We start from the raw sequence: 11620 nt of genomic DNA on the forward strand, positions 1-11620 counted from the left end.
AAAAGGGATGTGTTGGAGGGAGGTGGAAACCTTGTACATCTGTGATTAGGACAGTTCATTTGCCCAAGAGTGACTTCTGAAGGCCTTGCGAATAGCTCACAATTGCCTGGGGGCCTGAAATAAGAGGAAGGATGTTGTCTGTAAATATTGAATGTGTGCTGTAGCTTTTCTCAGAGGAATTCACAGCTCTTCATGTTTACCATCTCATCTGCTCATGCCGTCCCTGGCTGGGAAGCAAGGGCATTGCAGTTAGGGGTTTTCAGGGTGTCCGATTGTGCAGATGGAAACCCTGGAGCTCTTCTGGGGAACGGTACAACCCAGCAAAAGGTGTCCAGTCTCCAGGAGAGGTCCATGTAAACATGTTTGTAGGTATGGTGTGTGCTCATGAGGGCTGGGACATTCTGAGTGGGTTGGGGTTCTGCCTGCTGACTTCTCTGAGTGTAGCGACTAGTACTGCATGTATGTGTGTTCCAGGCTCCTCACTGCATGCACCCAATGGACAGACCCAGGAATGAAATGAACCCTTAGAGGTTCAAAGGGCCACTGCCCATCTGAGTGCCTGACTCAGGCTCAGGCAACACTTCTCACCAGCTGGGATCTGGGCTCAATGTTCGCAGCCTGACTTTAAAAACATCCATGTTTAAACAACTGTGAAGAAAAACATAAGCAAAAATATCTCCTTACCTTGCCACAGAAATGTTTTACATATCTCTGCAGCCTCATTCAGCATATTTTTTAATACTGATATATAATTCACATATCATAAAATTCACCATTTTCAAGTGTACCATTCAGTGTTTTTAGTACATTTATTTAGTCTTGTGTTTAAAATTTTCACCCATAGTTCTTATCATGGTACGTAAACATTTTTCTGCTCTATTTTCTTTATTTTGCCTAATCTCATCCTCATGTTTCTATTTCCCTATAGTTATCACATTTATCATTTTAAATCAGGGAGGTAATAGTCTATTATGTAAATATGCCTTTGCTATATAAGCATTCTCTATTCATTAGGCATTTGGACTTTCTACTTTTAAAATTATTATAATTATTAATCATATTAATTTGTAATACATATAACAATTATTAAGATAACATGAGTATAGCAATAATTATAATATGAATTAATTTATGACTATGTTATTAAAATTATTATTAAATTATTAAACATAATGTATATAAATCATTTATAATCTACTATAAATTATTCAATTAAAACATCAATGATTAAATATGACATATTTTGTATGTCATATTAATTATAATAATTAATACTACCATAAACATTGTACGGATAAATCTTTATTTCGAATAATTTCCTTAGGAGTATATCATATTCAGAGGTTTTTGGTTACTAAATAGAGGGATGTGATGATTTGAAGTTTCTTTTATTATTTTCCTCCAAAAAGACTGAACCCCTGAAATAAACTGAAGACGCCAACAATGTTTGCATGTGTCTATATTCAATACCTGAGCAGCACTGAGTTTCATCATTTTATTTATTTTCACCAGCAGGTGTAAAGTGGTACAACAATGTAGTTTTACATTTCATTCTTTTAATTACTAAGGAGGAAGAAAACTTTCCTACACAATGATTTTAAGTAGCTAAGAAGTGTCTTCAGGTGGTAGAACTGCCTTCAGCATCTCACACTACCGCTCAAAGATGGCTTCCAGAGCCTTAATTCCATTTGATTCAAATCTAAACATAGCACGTAATAGATGTTAAGTAGCAATTGGCTGCTTTATGGCTTCTAGATCTAAATCTAAGTAAATATTTCTCCAATAGAGAGTCATTATCTTAGCTATTGTGCCCCTAATGGATTTATTTACCCTTCTGTACTACTGCGTGAAAATGGATCTGGGCCTTTGAATTATTTTTGCTTATGGAGCGGGCACTGAAGTTTTGCCAATAGAGGGCGTCAGAGGGACATTGCTGAAGGACAAGAGGTTTTTTGCTTCTGGGTTCCAGTGTGCTGGCTCTGAGGGTCCCGCAGCGAGTGGGGATCCTGTTGTGAAGGCTCCTCCAGCGCTCACAGCTTCTCCGGAGCCTGGCACCTGCCATGCATGGCAGCCAGCAGCACCCAGCAGAGGGCACCTCTCCTGCCCTGTCCCAGGTATGTTATATAGAACCCGGTGCAGCTTTACAGCAGAGTGACTCTAGTGACAACTACCCCTGAACAGCTTTCCTCCACACCTCAGAGGGCAGATTTCCAGAAACTTCCACGCATGGGACCACAATGACTTCACTATTCAGTGAGTCACCACTGCGCAGATCTGGAGCTCAGCCCCGTGGGGCTGGGGGCTCTTCCTTGGGTGCCCTCTCTCTTCCTACGCGGCGTGGCTGGTATTTAATCTGCTGTTTCCATATCCGTTAGAGTTCTCTTTATTTCTTACTAGCCAATCCCTCATTACTGCAGGATATAAGGATGCTTCTTTAGAAGGAAGAGCATATATACCTATCACCTGTATCCCACACCTTAAACAGAATTAGTGGATCTTTACAAGTATAACACCTGGTTGCCTGAGAGCAAATATTGATGAAATTGTTGATGAGCCATGAGCAGGGAGTAGCCCTTTCCCACTCCACTTGCATAGTTTTGCAGGTCTGTCCCTTTTTCTCATGTCAGGACACAAGTGGTCCCTCCTCACATGTTTCCCTCATGGCAATTGAGCCAGCCAAAGCAACTGGGATGTGTTTACCAGAAGCAATATCTCTCCCTTGAACTGAAATAGAAAGAATGTAAGGGTGTGACTTCAGAACTGTTACTTGTCACATCTCTTGCCAAGAAGGAGCCTTAGAGTGTGAGATCTGTCCACAGATGGTCACCAAGATGAGAGGTGACAAAACAGAGAGACTCCTAATGCCATCTTTAAGTCTGTGGATATTTCAGGACAGCTTTAATCCTTTCCCCCTCTATAAGCTAATGAATCCCCCACTTTTTTTCGTACCTGACCTCCACTGGCTTAGGTTTCTGTCTCTGACAACAGAAAAGAGCCCAAATGTAACATTTTATAGACCGGAACCAATTCTTGAAGCATTATTAGACTCTATGAAGCCAGAGAAGAGAAACAGCAACATTTTCAAACTAGGCAAAGGCAAAACTTTGAGGCCTGTTCATCCAAGTTCAAGATAGTTTCTATTTTTAAAAAGCTCACATCAGAGTAACTTCAGGTTCTGTTCTCAAAGCTGGGAGTGCTAGCTTTGAGCACTCTCAGGCTAGTTTCCATGACTACCCTCAGCAGCTATGATAATACCAAAACAAAAGCCAGAGGACGTGGTGATTTACTTTTATTTTGTGGCCACATTATCGCCAATTTTAGAATACAATGTTTAGTCCACTTAATTCCTGTTTCTCTTAGGTCTTCAGTTTTCCCTAATGACGTGGATGGATTAACAAGAGGCAAAGTTTGAGTTTGCCTTTGCCCTCCCAGATGCATTCCTTCTGACTGCTGAGATTACTTGGTAACTCAGTTCCACTGACACAAATTGGGCTATAGTGGTTCCTGGGGATAGTCACTCAAAATAGCTCTGTGTATTTGTTTTGTAAATAAGCTCTGTGGCAGGCTCACATTCTTTTTTCCCAAAGAACTGGTTCCTAAAACCAGCATATGGGTAACAGGCTGTCGGTTTCAGGGTTGGAACACAGGACACAGAGGCATCTGTCTCTCAGGAATACCACGTTTAGCTCCCAAATCCTTGGGTGACCCTTCTGCCTTCTCCTTGCTTTCCTATCTGCTTCCTGGGAAGACCATCTGAGAACGTTGTACTTAATGATGGCATCATCGCACGAAGCACAAGACAGGATGCACACTTAGATGAGGACCTGCAGTGTCCCCTTCTCACATCTTGCCTGAAACAAGCCTTCTAGAGGCTCAGCTGGAAAATTCCCAAGTACCTGAGGTTCTTGTACAGCACGTTAGAACTGTGACTGAGGGCAGGGATAAGGTTTATATCCACCCTATACACCACAGGACCTGTTTCGTCCTGGACTCAATGTATACACTTTTTGATTGAAGGAAGAGTGCCAACCTTTATTGAGTACCTATCATGTGCCAAGCACTCTGGGCATACTTGCGTGCGTGTCAAACGACTTGGGAGGCAGGATGGCAGAGTAGCCATGGGCAAGAGCTCCAGACCTGGGCATAAATCCCAGTTTTCCCACTTATTAGCTGTGGGGTTTCCCTGAGCCTCAGTTTCCTTACCTATACAATGGGAATAATAACAAATCCCCTCCGAAGGTTGTTATGAGGATTAAATAAGGTAATCCACATAAAACCCATTGTCTGGTACTCGGGAGACATTCAGTAAAGGTTAGCTATTATTATTGTTGTTGTTTTTGTTAGTAGTCATAGTAATAGTAGCTACAGAATTACTCTGTGATCCTGGGAATATCTTCTAGGGTAGAACGTTGTTAGAGAGAAAGTTTAAGTCCTGGAAAGAAAAATTCCAGAATTTATAAGCCTGAACCTAGGAGCTCCTCGGATATTGGCTGGATTGATGAAAGTACCAGCTTGGTAATTGGCCCAGAGACTTGTTTATTCTGTGCTTACTGTGTGATGGGCACAGATCCATGTGCCAGGCAGTGTGATCCATGAATTATGAAGTTGTTGTGGAGACAAGACCAACCAATATTAATAGAACACCTGTGAGCAGTACAAGACAGGATGCATTGTTAAACTGCATGTCTAGCAGAAGTGCTGCAAAAGTGTGTTAAGAGGGGGAAAGTAACATTAATTGAGCACCTACTCTGTCTAGGCCCAGAGTTAAAAACATCACCTTAGGTTTTCATTCATCCAGTGAGATAGATCTTATATCTCCACATTAGAGATGAAGAAACTCTGACTCAGTGAGACTCGCTGACATCCAAGGATACACAATTAGTAAGTGACTGAGCCAGACTTGAATCCAGGCCTCCTGGCTTCTAAACGCTATAGAATACCTCCTCCCAAATAAGAGCAAATATCCTCAACTCCATCATCTAGAAGGGGAAACGAGGTCAGAGAAGGTAAGTGACTTGTCCAAGGTCACTGGAGTAGCAGATGGCTGAGTGTGGATGTAAATGGGAGTCTGTCCATCTCCTCACCTCAGGCATTCCCTTCACACCTTACACCCTGTCCTGGGCACCTTCCACACCCCACAGGAGGGCCAGCACCCATGACGCAGCTGAAGAACTGGGCCTCTTGGCTGTTGCCCTCAGTTTGGTGAAGGTTGTGGGGTCTACACAGAGGTACCTGCTGGGCCTCTTAGGAGAGCCAGGCCCTCATTTTACAGATGAGGAAAGTGAGGCCCGGAGCAGTTCATTCCAGGTCACTCTCCTCACTGCCAGTCCCACTCTTTTGCCTTGGTTTGGCTGCTCCCCACCCACAAGCATCCCTGTATTCCCTCCTGCCTGTAAAACCTACTCATTCCTCAAGACCTTCCCAACCTCCCAGCTCCACTTGTGGGCCTGGTGGTTACTGAGAAAGCATTTGTAAGTGGTCAGGCTATATTATTAACTATTATCAGCTTCCATTTCTTGGCTCCTGGTAACACTTGGCAAATGTTTGTTTAGAAGAGATAGGAAAATCGATGAATAAACCAGAGCAACTACCAACCAGCTGAGTGACGATGTGCTGGGTACTTAGATGAGGTGGGTCGCCTCTCAGAAGCGCCACCTGGTGGGTTCCAAAGGAAGTTCATCAGGCTGGGCTCAGGAGTGCTAGTCCTAGAGTGACTGGGGAGGGCGGGGAAAGAGGAGAGAGCAGCAGAGCCAGAGGCTTTGCAAACCTCTCCTCCGGTCTTAGCATCTGGTCTGTTTTCCCATCTACTTTATGGAGGTGCCCTGCCTCCCAGTGGATGAGCGAATAAAAAGGATTTCCGCCTGCCTACCTGGGATGTGGAGAATCCTGTGACAAATCACACGGAAGCCATAGAACCAGGAAATCTTACTGCCATTAGAGAAACAGATGAGATCCTTTGGACCCCGTTTCATTAGCAGATCCTATGAAACCGAGACAGAACCCCCACGTTTGTCACCTGAGATGAGTAAAGGTGGATCCAGACACATCCACAGGGATGGTCCCCTGACCCATGAACCTGCCCACCTCACCTGCTCCACTTGCTTCAGGAATTCGGAGGAGGCAGGCCAGGGTGAGGACTAAGGGCTCAAGTACAGGCAGAACATGACCCTGGAAATAAGAGGTGAGGACTCGGCTGAGCAGAAATAAGCCACCTTGTACCGGGGACACTGAGGAACGTAGATGTTTCACGGAGACGTCCGTTTCTGACCCCACCCCAGAGTCCTTCTCTCTATTGAATTCTTCCTTTGGTCACTGTATTCTTCAACTCTAGGATTTTTGGTTTGGGGATTTTTTTCCAATGGTTTCTATTTCTTTGTTGAACATCTCATTTTGTTCATATCTTGTTTTCCTAAGTTTGTTTAGCTGTCTGTGTGTTCTTGTAGTTTGCTGGCCTTCTTTAAGAGAATTATTTTGATCTCTTTGTCAGACAGTTCATAGGTCTCCATTTCTTTAGGGTCAGTTATGGGAGCTTGGTTAGTTTCTTTTGATGCTGTCATGTTTACCTGACTCTTCATGATCCTTGTAGCTTTGCACTGTACCTGTAGGTTTGAATACATAATCTCCTCTTCCAGATGGAAGACCTTCAGCTTGGTGTACTGGATGGGTCAGCTGGTAGCGTCCACAGGTGGGTGGGGCTTATTATAGGGGTATCTACTTGGGCAAGGCCATTGCCTGTGCTCTGAGTGCTGCTGGCTGGGCTCAGTGTTCAGGTGGGACTACTAGGTAGGCTCCCTGACTGGGTGGGGTGTTGGCTGGGCTCTGGGGTCACGTGGACCCACTGCCTGAGCTCTGCAATCACCTCTGGTAGGGCAGTGACGTCACAGGCATGGCAGTGGCTCTGGCTGGACTCCACCATAGGGCAGGGCTGTGGGCCATGTTCCGCGATCGCACCTAGATAGGTAGGGTCTCAAACTGCGCGGCCTGACAGGGTGATGGTGCTGGTGCACAGACTGTGCCCCCAAATCGGGTGGGGCCACAGGCTGGGCTTTGCAATCAGATTGGCCTGCTCTCCTGCTGGGCAAGGTTTCTGGCTGGGCTTTGGAGTCCGGCGGGGCCTCTACCTGTATCCCACAATTGGGTGGGGCTGGAGACTGTACTCAGCGGTCAGACAGGTCACTACCTGGGCTCCCTGGTCAGGTGGGACCAGAGGCTGCCCTCGACAGCTGGTCAGGGCTGCTGGCTGGGCATCCTGCAAGGGCGGTGGATGGTGGGGCTCTGTGGCTGATGGGTGTTGGTGGCCATACTTCCCAGAGGGGCGCGAATGGGGGCTATGCTGAGCAGTTGGAGGGGGGCTAGGAATTCGCTTCCCTGTCTGAGTAAGGCCCTGGAACATACTCCAGAGCTGGTATGGCCTGTTGGTAGGGGACCCAAACCAGGCAGAACTTCCAACCAAACTCCCTGACCAGAGGGGCCACTGGCTTGGCTCTGCAAGTGGGCAGAGCTGCTGGCTGCGATCTCTGCTTAGGTGCTTCTGCAGAGAGACACTGCAAGCCCTGCATTCTTTCTCTATCTCTGTCTGATCCCTGCTGGTTGAGCTGCACAGGTTCCCCCAGTGACTCCCCACGAAGTCAGGCCTGAGTGAAAGGAAGTGTCCCACGACACTGGGAGGGCTAGATGTTCACCTTGATCTCTTTTTTTCCCACGGGAGAAACCATAGGCCCAGGGTCCCTCTGGGTGCAGCGTTGTGCTGGCCTTGCGGAGGGGCAAGTGTAGCTGCTCCTCTTCCTCTTCTCATATGGTCCTTCTCGGTCTCTGGGGTCCAGGGGGTGCCTCAGCCTCACGCCCGTGTTCTGGGATTTTCACAATGGTGTCTTGGAAAAATGGGATGGATGTTAGTTATTCTTGCGAGGGGGACGTCTGAATTGGTGAACAAACTATGTCTCTGTCTTGCTGACGTCACTCCTCCTCATGTTTATTCTTATCCTTCCTTAGTTCCTATATACAAATAGATGTTTTCAGTCTAATGTGGATGACTTGGGTCTCAAGATAACTAGTAAATGTGTTTGATGGTGACTCACCTGGATCTTGTCAATAACATCAGTTTCTCTGCCTTGATTCTGAAGAGTGTGGCTGGACAATTTGCAGGACACAGGGCTTGTGGGATTGTGTCAGCCAAGGACAATGGCAGTTACTCCTCATTATTAAGCCCGTATGCTCCTGGCAAGGCAGTCAGAACTCATTCGTACCCACTGATGACCAAGGGCACGCTCAAGGGCTAGATGATGGTGCAAATATTTCTCAACTCTTCCTTTTATATAACCTTCCACCCTGTGCTCAGGCCACCATGGTGGGCGCCTTGAAGCCCCCTCTTCCTTTCGTACTGTCTCCTCGCCACCCTTCCAGCTTCACGGCCTGCGGCCTTCTACATTCCAGACACTTCCCTGCCCTCGGTACTTCAGACAGGAGCACCAAAAGGACAAACAAAGCTCTTTTGTGTTAGCATTGATGGCTATATATGAATAAGTGTTTTTACAAGGTTTTACAATGTGAGGAGACCCTGTTCCCACTGGAGTGAGGACAGGGCAGGCCACCTATGCTCCTTCTGCCACTTACACACCTAAAATTATATGTGGACAAACAAGGGAGAAGCAACTGTAACAAAAAATGACAACTGTGGCGCCAGTGTTTTCGCTATATTCCTATGTGCCATACATGTCCTTTACCCGGTAGACATTTAAAGACAAGGGAAAGACAAGAGAGAACTCTTATATTTGGTAAATGTTTCTGCTGGTATAAAAATACTTATTTTTATGTTTATGAGAATGCTTTCAGGAAGAGAGTGAAACACACATTGGGTCTATCTCCTGAGTGGCTCCCATAGGATTCCAACATGGCTTAGGCTAAGGCTGTGGTGTGCTGAAACACTATTTATAGTCTCAACAGTGGGAAGCGTTAGGAGAATGCACAGAGAGCTCTCATCCAGGGAGCACACATGCCAATCAAAACATGGAGACTTTGGGCAAGAGGAAACAAAGAGCACCACCTAGCGGCTCCCCACGGGTTGTTTTTGAGGAAACTGCACTGTAATGAGGAATCGAGACCCAGTTCTCACAGAAGGCAAGAGCCAGAAGGAGGCCCAAAGCCTTGGAAATAAAATACCAAGTGCCAAAGGACAGTGAATGGGGCTTAGATGTGTGTAAAGAGAGGACAAAGTATGCATCCCAGAAGGTTGTTTGATAATTAAATGAGGTATTTCCTTTTTATAGGAAATGTTTTGTGTTCATAAAACAAGTGGCAACTACATCATTGTCACTAATTTAGGAATCCCAGACCTTGTTATAGGCATATTATGTGCAAATGTATTTATCACTTTGTGTGATAAGTTGTATCATCTTTATTTGTGACTATACATAGAATGTTTATTATTTGAAATGTTCCAGTTTACAGTAATAGTAGAGTTTTTTTTTACTAGAAAGATCCTGTAGAAAACAGTGTTATTGGGTTCAGAGGAAATGTAAACTATAGAACAAATTAATATTGGTTGGTGCAAAAGTAATTGCAGGTTTTGCAATAATTTTTAACCTTTTAAACCTCAATTACTTTTGCACCAACCTAATAAAAACTATTTTGGAAGTGAACTTTACATTTGTGCATGTACACCTGTGTGTGTGTGTGTGTGTGTGTGTGTGTGTGTCAGAGAGAGAGAGAGAGAGAGATCAAAGATACAAGAAATAGGACAAAGCAAGGCCTAAATATTAGCAAAATCCACCATTTCCTGAAATATTCATAAATGTTAGTCTAAAAGTATGTCCCGGGGACAATGGCAAACCTGGCTCTGGATGGGACCAAACCTGGATTCCTCATATGTCTGCTTATATTTTTGGAAAACAGAGATGAGAGTCATCATCAAGCAACCAAAACAAGTCTCCCTGATGACTCTGAGTCACCTCCTGTATGGAAATAGGCAATCCACACGTGCAGAAAACAGATGGCAACACCAGAAAGAGTGTGTCTGGCAGCTAGATGTGGGTGTGTAATTAGTGAGTCAATACATGGCAAAATAAGTATGTTATTAGATGTAACATATTGATCCTCCTTACTCGGTTTGGGAATATTTTAATTTCCATAAGCAATTTATCCCGATTCGAAGAAATAACTATTATAGTTGGGGTGCAAAGATGTTTTAACTTTTGATGTCAATATGTATCCTGGATGGTTTTGAAACCATCCCACACATCATATCACTTTATCTGTAAAAACTTAACTGTGTATCTCTAAGATAAGAATTTAAAAAATTTAACCAAATACCATATCACACCTAAGAAAAATAACATTGACACTTTAACAGCACCAAATATTCAGTGTTCAAATTTCCACAATTGGCTCGTCAATTTTTTTGAGATGTCACTTTTTAAAATAAATTTTAAAATATATCTATTTCAATAAATGTTGATGGAATCATTGGATATTTTTAAATGATTTTTTTAATTAGTTTCAGGTGTACAAAACAACATACTAGTTAGACATTTACCCCCCTCACAAAATGATAACCCCCCACCTCCCAAAAACGAATCTTGACACCCTGTTTCACACCAAGACAAAACAATTTAAGATGATAGGTCAGAAGTCTGGCAGGGTGTGCCTGGGTGCTCTGCTCAGGACATCACATAGCTGAAATCAATCTGTGGACCAGGCTGAATTTTTGTCTGGAGGCTCTGGGGACATTCATTTTTCCTGTTGGCAGCATTCAGTTCTTAACGGTTGTAGTACTGAGGTCTCCCTGTTTCCTTGGCTGTCAGCTGGGGACTGCTTTTAGCTCCTCTGTCTTCCAGCCAGCACCCACACATTGGATCTTTTCGTGATTTGAATCTTTGGCTTCTCCCACCTCTGATATAAAGGTCTCCTGTGATTAGGTCAGGCCCACTTGGATGATCTCTGTCTGAAAGTCGACTTGGATCTTAATTCCATCTGCAAAATCCCTCCTACCACACAGGGTAACATAGTCACAGGACTGGTAGCTCATCATATTCACAGGCTCTGTTTACACTCAAGGGGAGGAGAGTATACAAGGGCAAGGGTCATCCTAGAATCCTGCCTACCCAAATCACAGGGGTAGTAGACTTGTTTAATCTGAATCCAATCTTGAGAATATAATCAGACAAATCCAAATTGTGTGGCATTCTACATGACAAAAGGCCTGAACTCTTCAAAAATGTGAATCTCATGAAAGAATTAAAAAAAAAAAAAGGCTTAAGTGGCTCTTCTAGACTCAGGGAGGTTAAAGAGATATGACAGCCAAATACAATGCATGGTCCTCAATTAGATCCTGGAGTTTTAAAAGTCTTATGTGACATTTTGGAGACAATTTGAAGTTTGAATATGTCCCAAATACTAGCTACTGTAACAATGTTAAGTTTCTTGACTGTGGTAATGGTGTTATGGTTATGTAGGAGAATGGCTTTGTTCTCAGGAAATAAATGCTGAAATGCTGGAAAATTTAGGGGTGAATTTCACTATGCAACTTGCAAATGATTCAGATATAGAGGTAGTAAGTCCACAAATTATTTGGAATGCCTCTGTACTGGAAGATTTTTCTCTGCTCCCCATTTATTTATGCATT

Source organism: Rhinolophus sinicus, linkage group LG12, assembly GCF_036562045.2.
Source record: "Rhinolophus sinicus isolate RSC01 linkage group LG12, ASM3656204v1, whole genome shotgun sequence".
Lineage (NCBI taxonomy): Eukaryota > Metazoa > Chordata > Mammalia > Chiroptera > Rhinolophidae > Rhinolophus > Rhinolophus sinicus.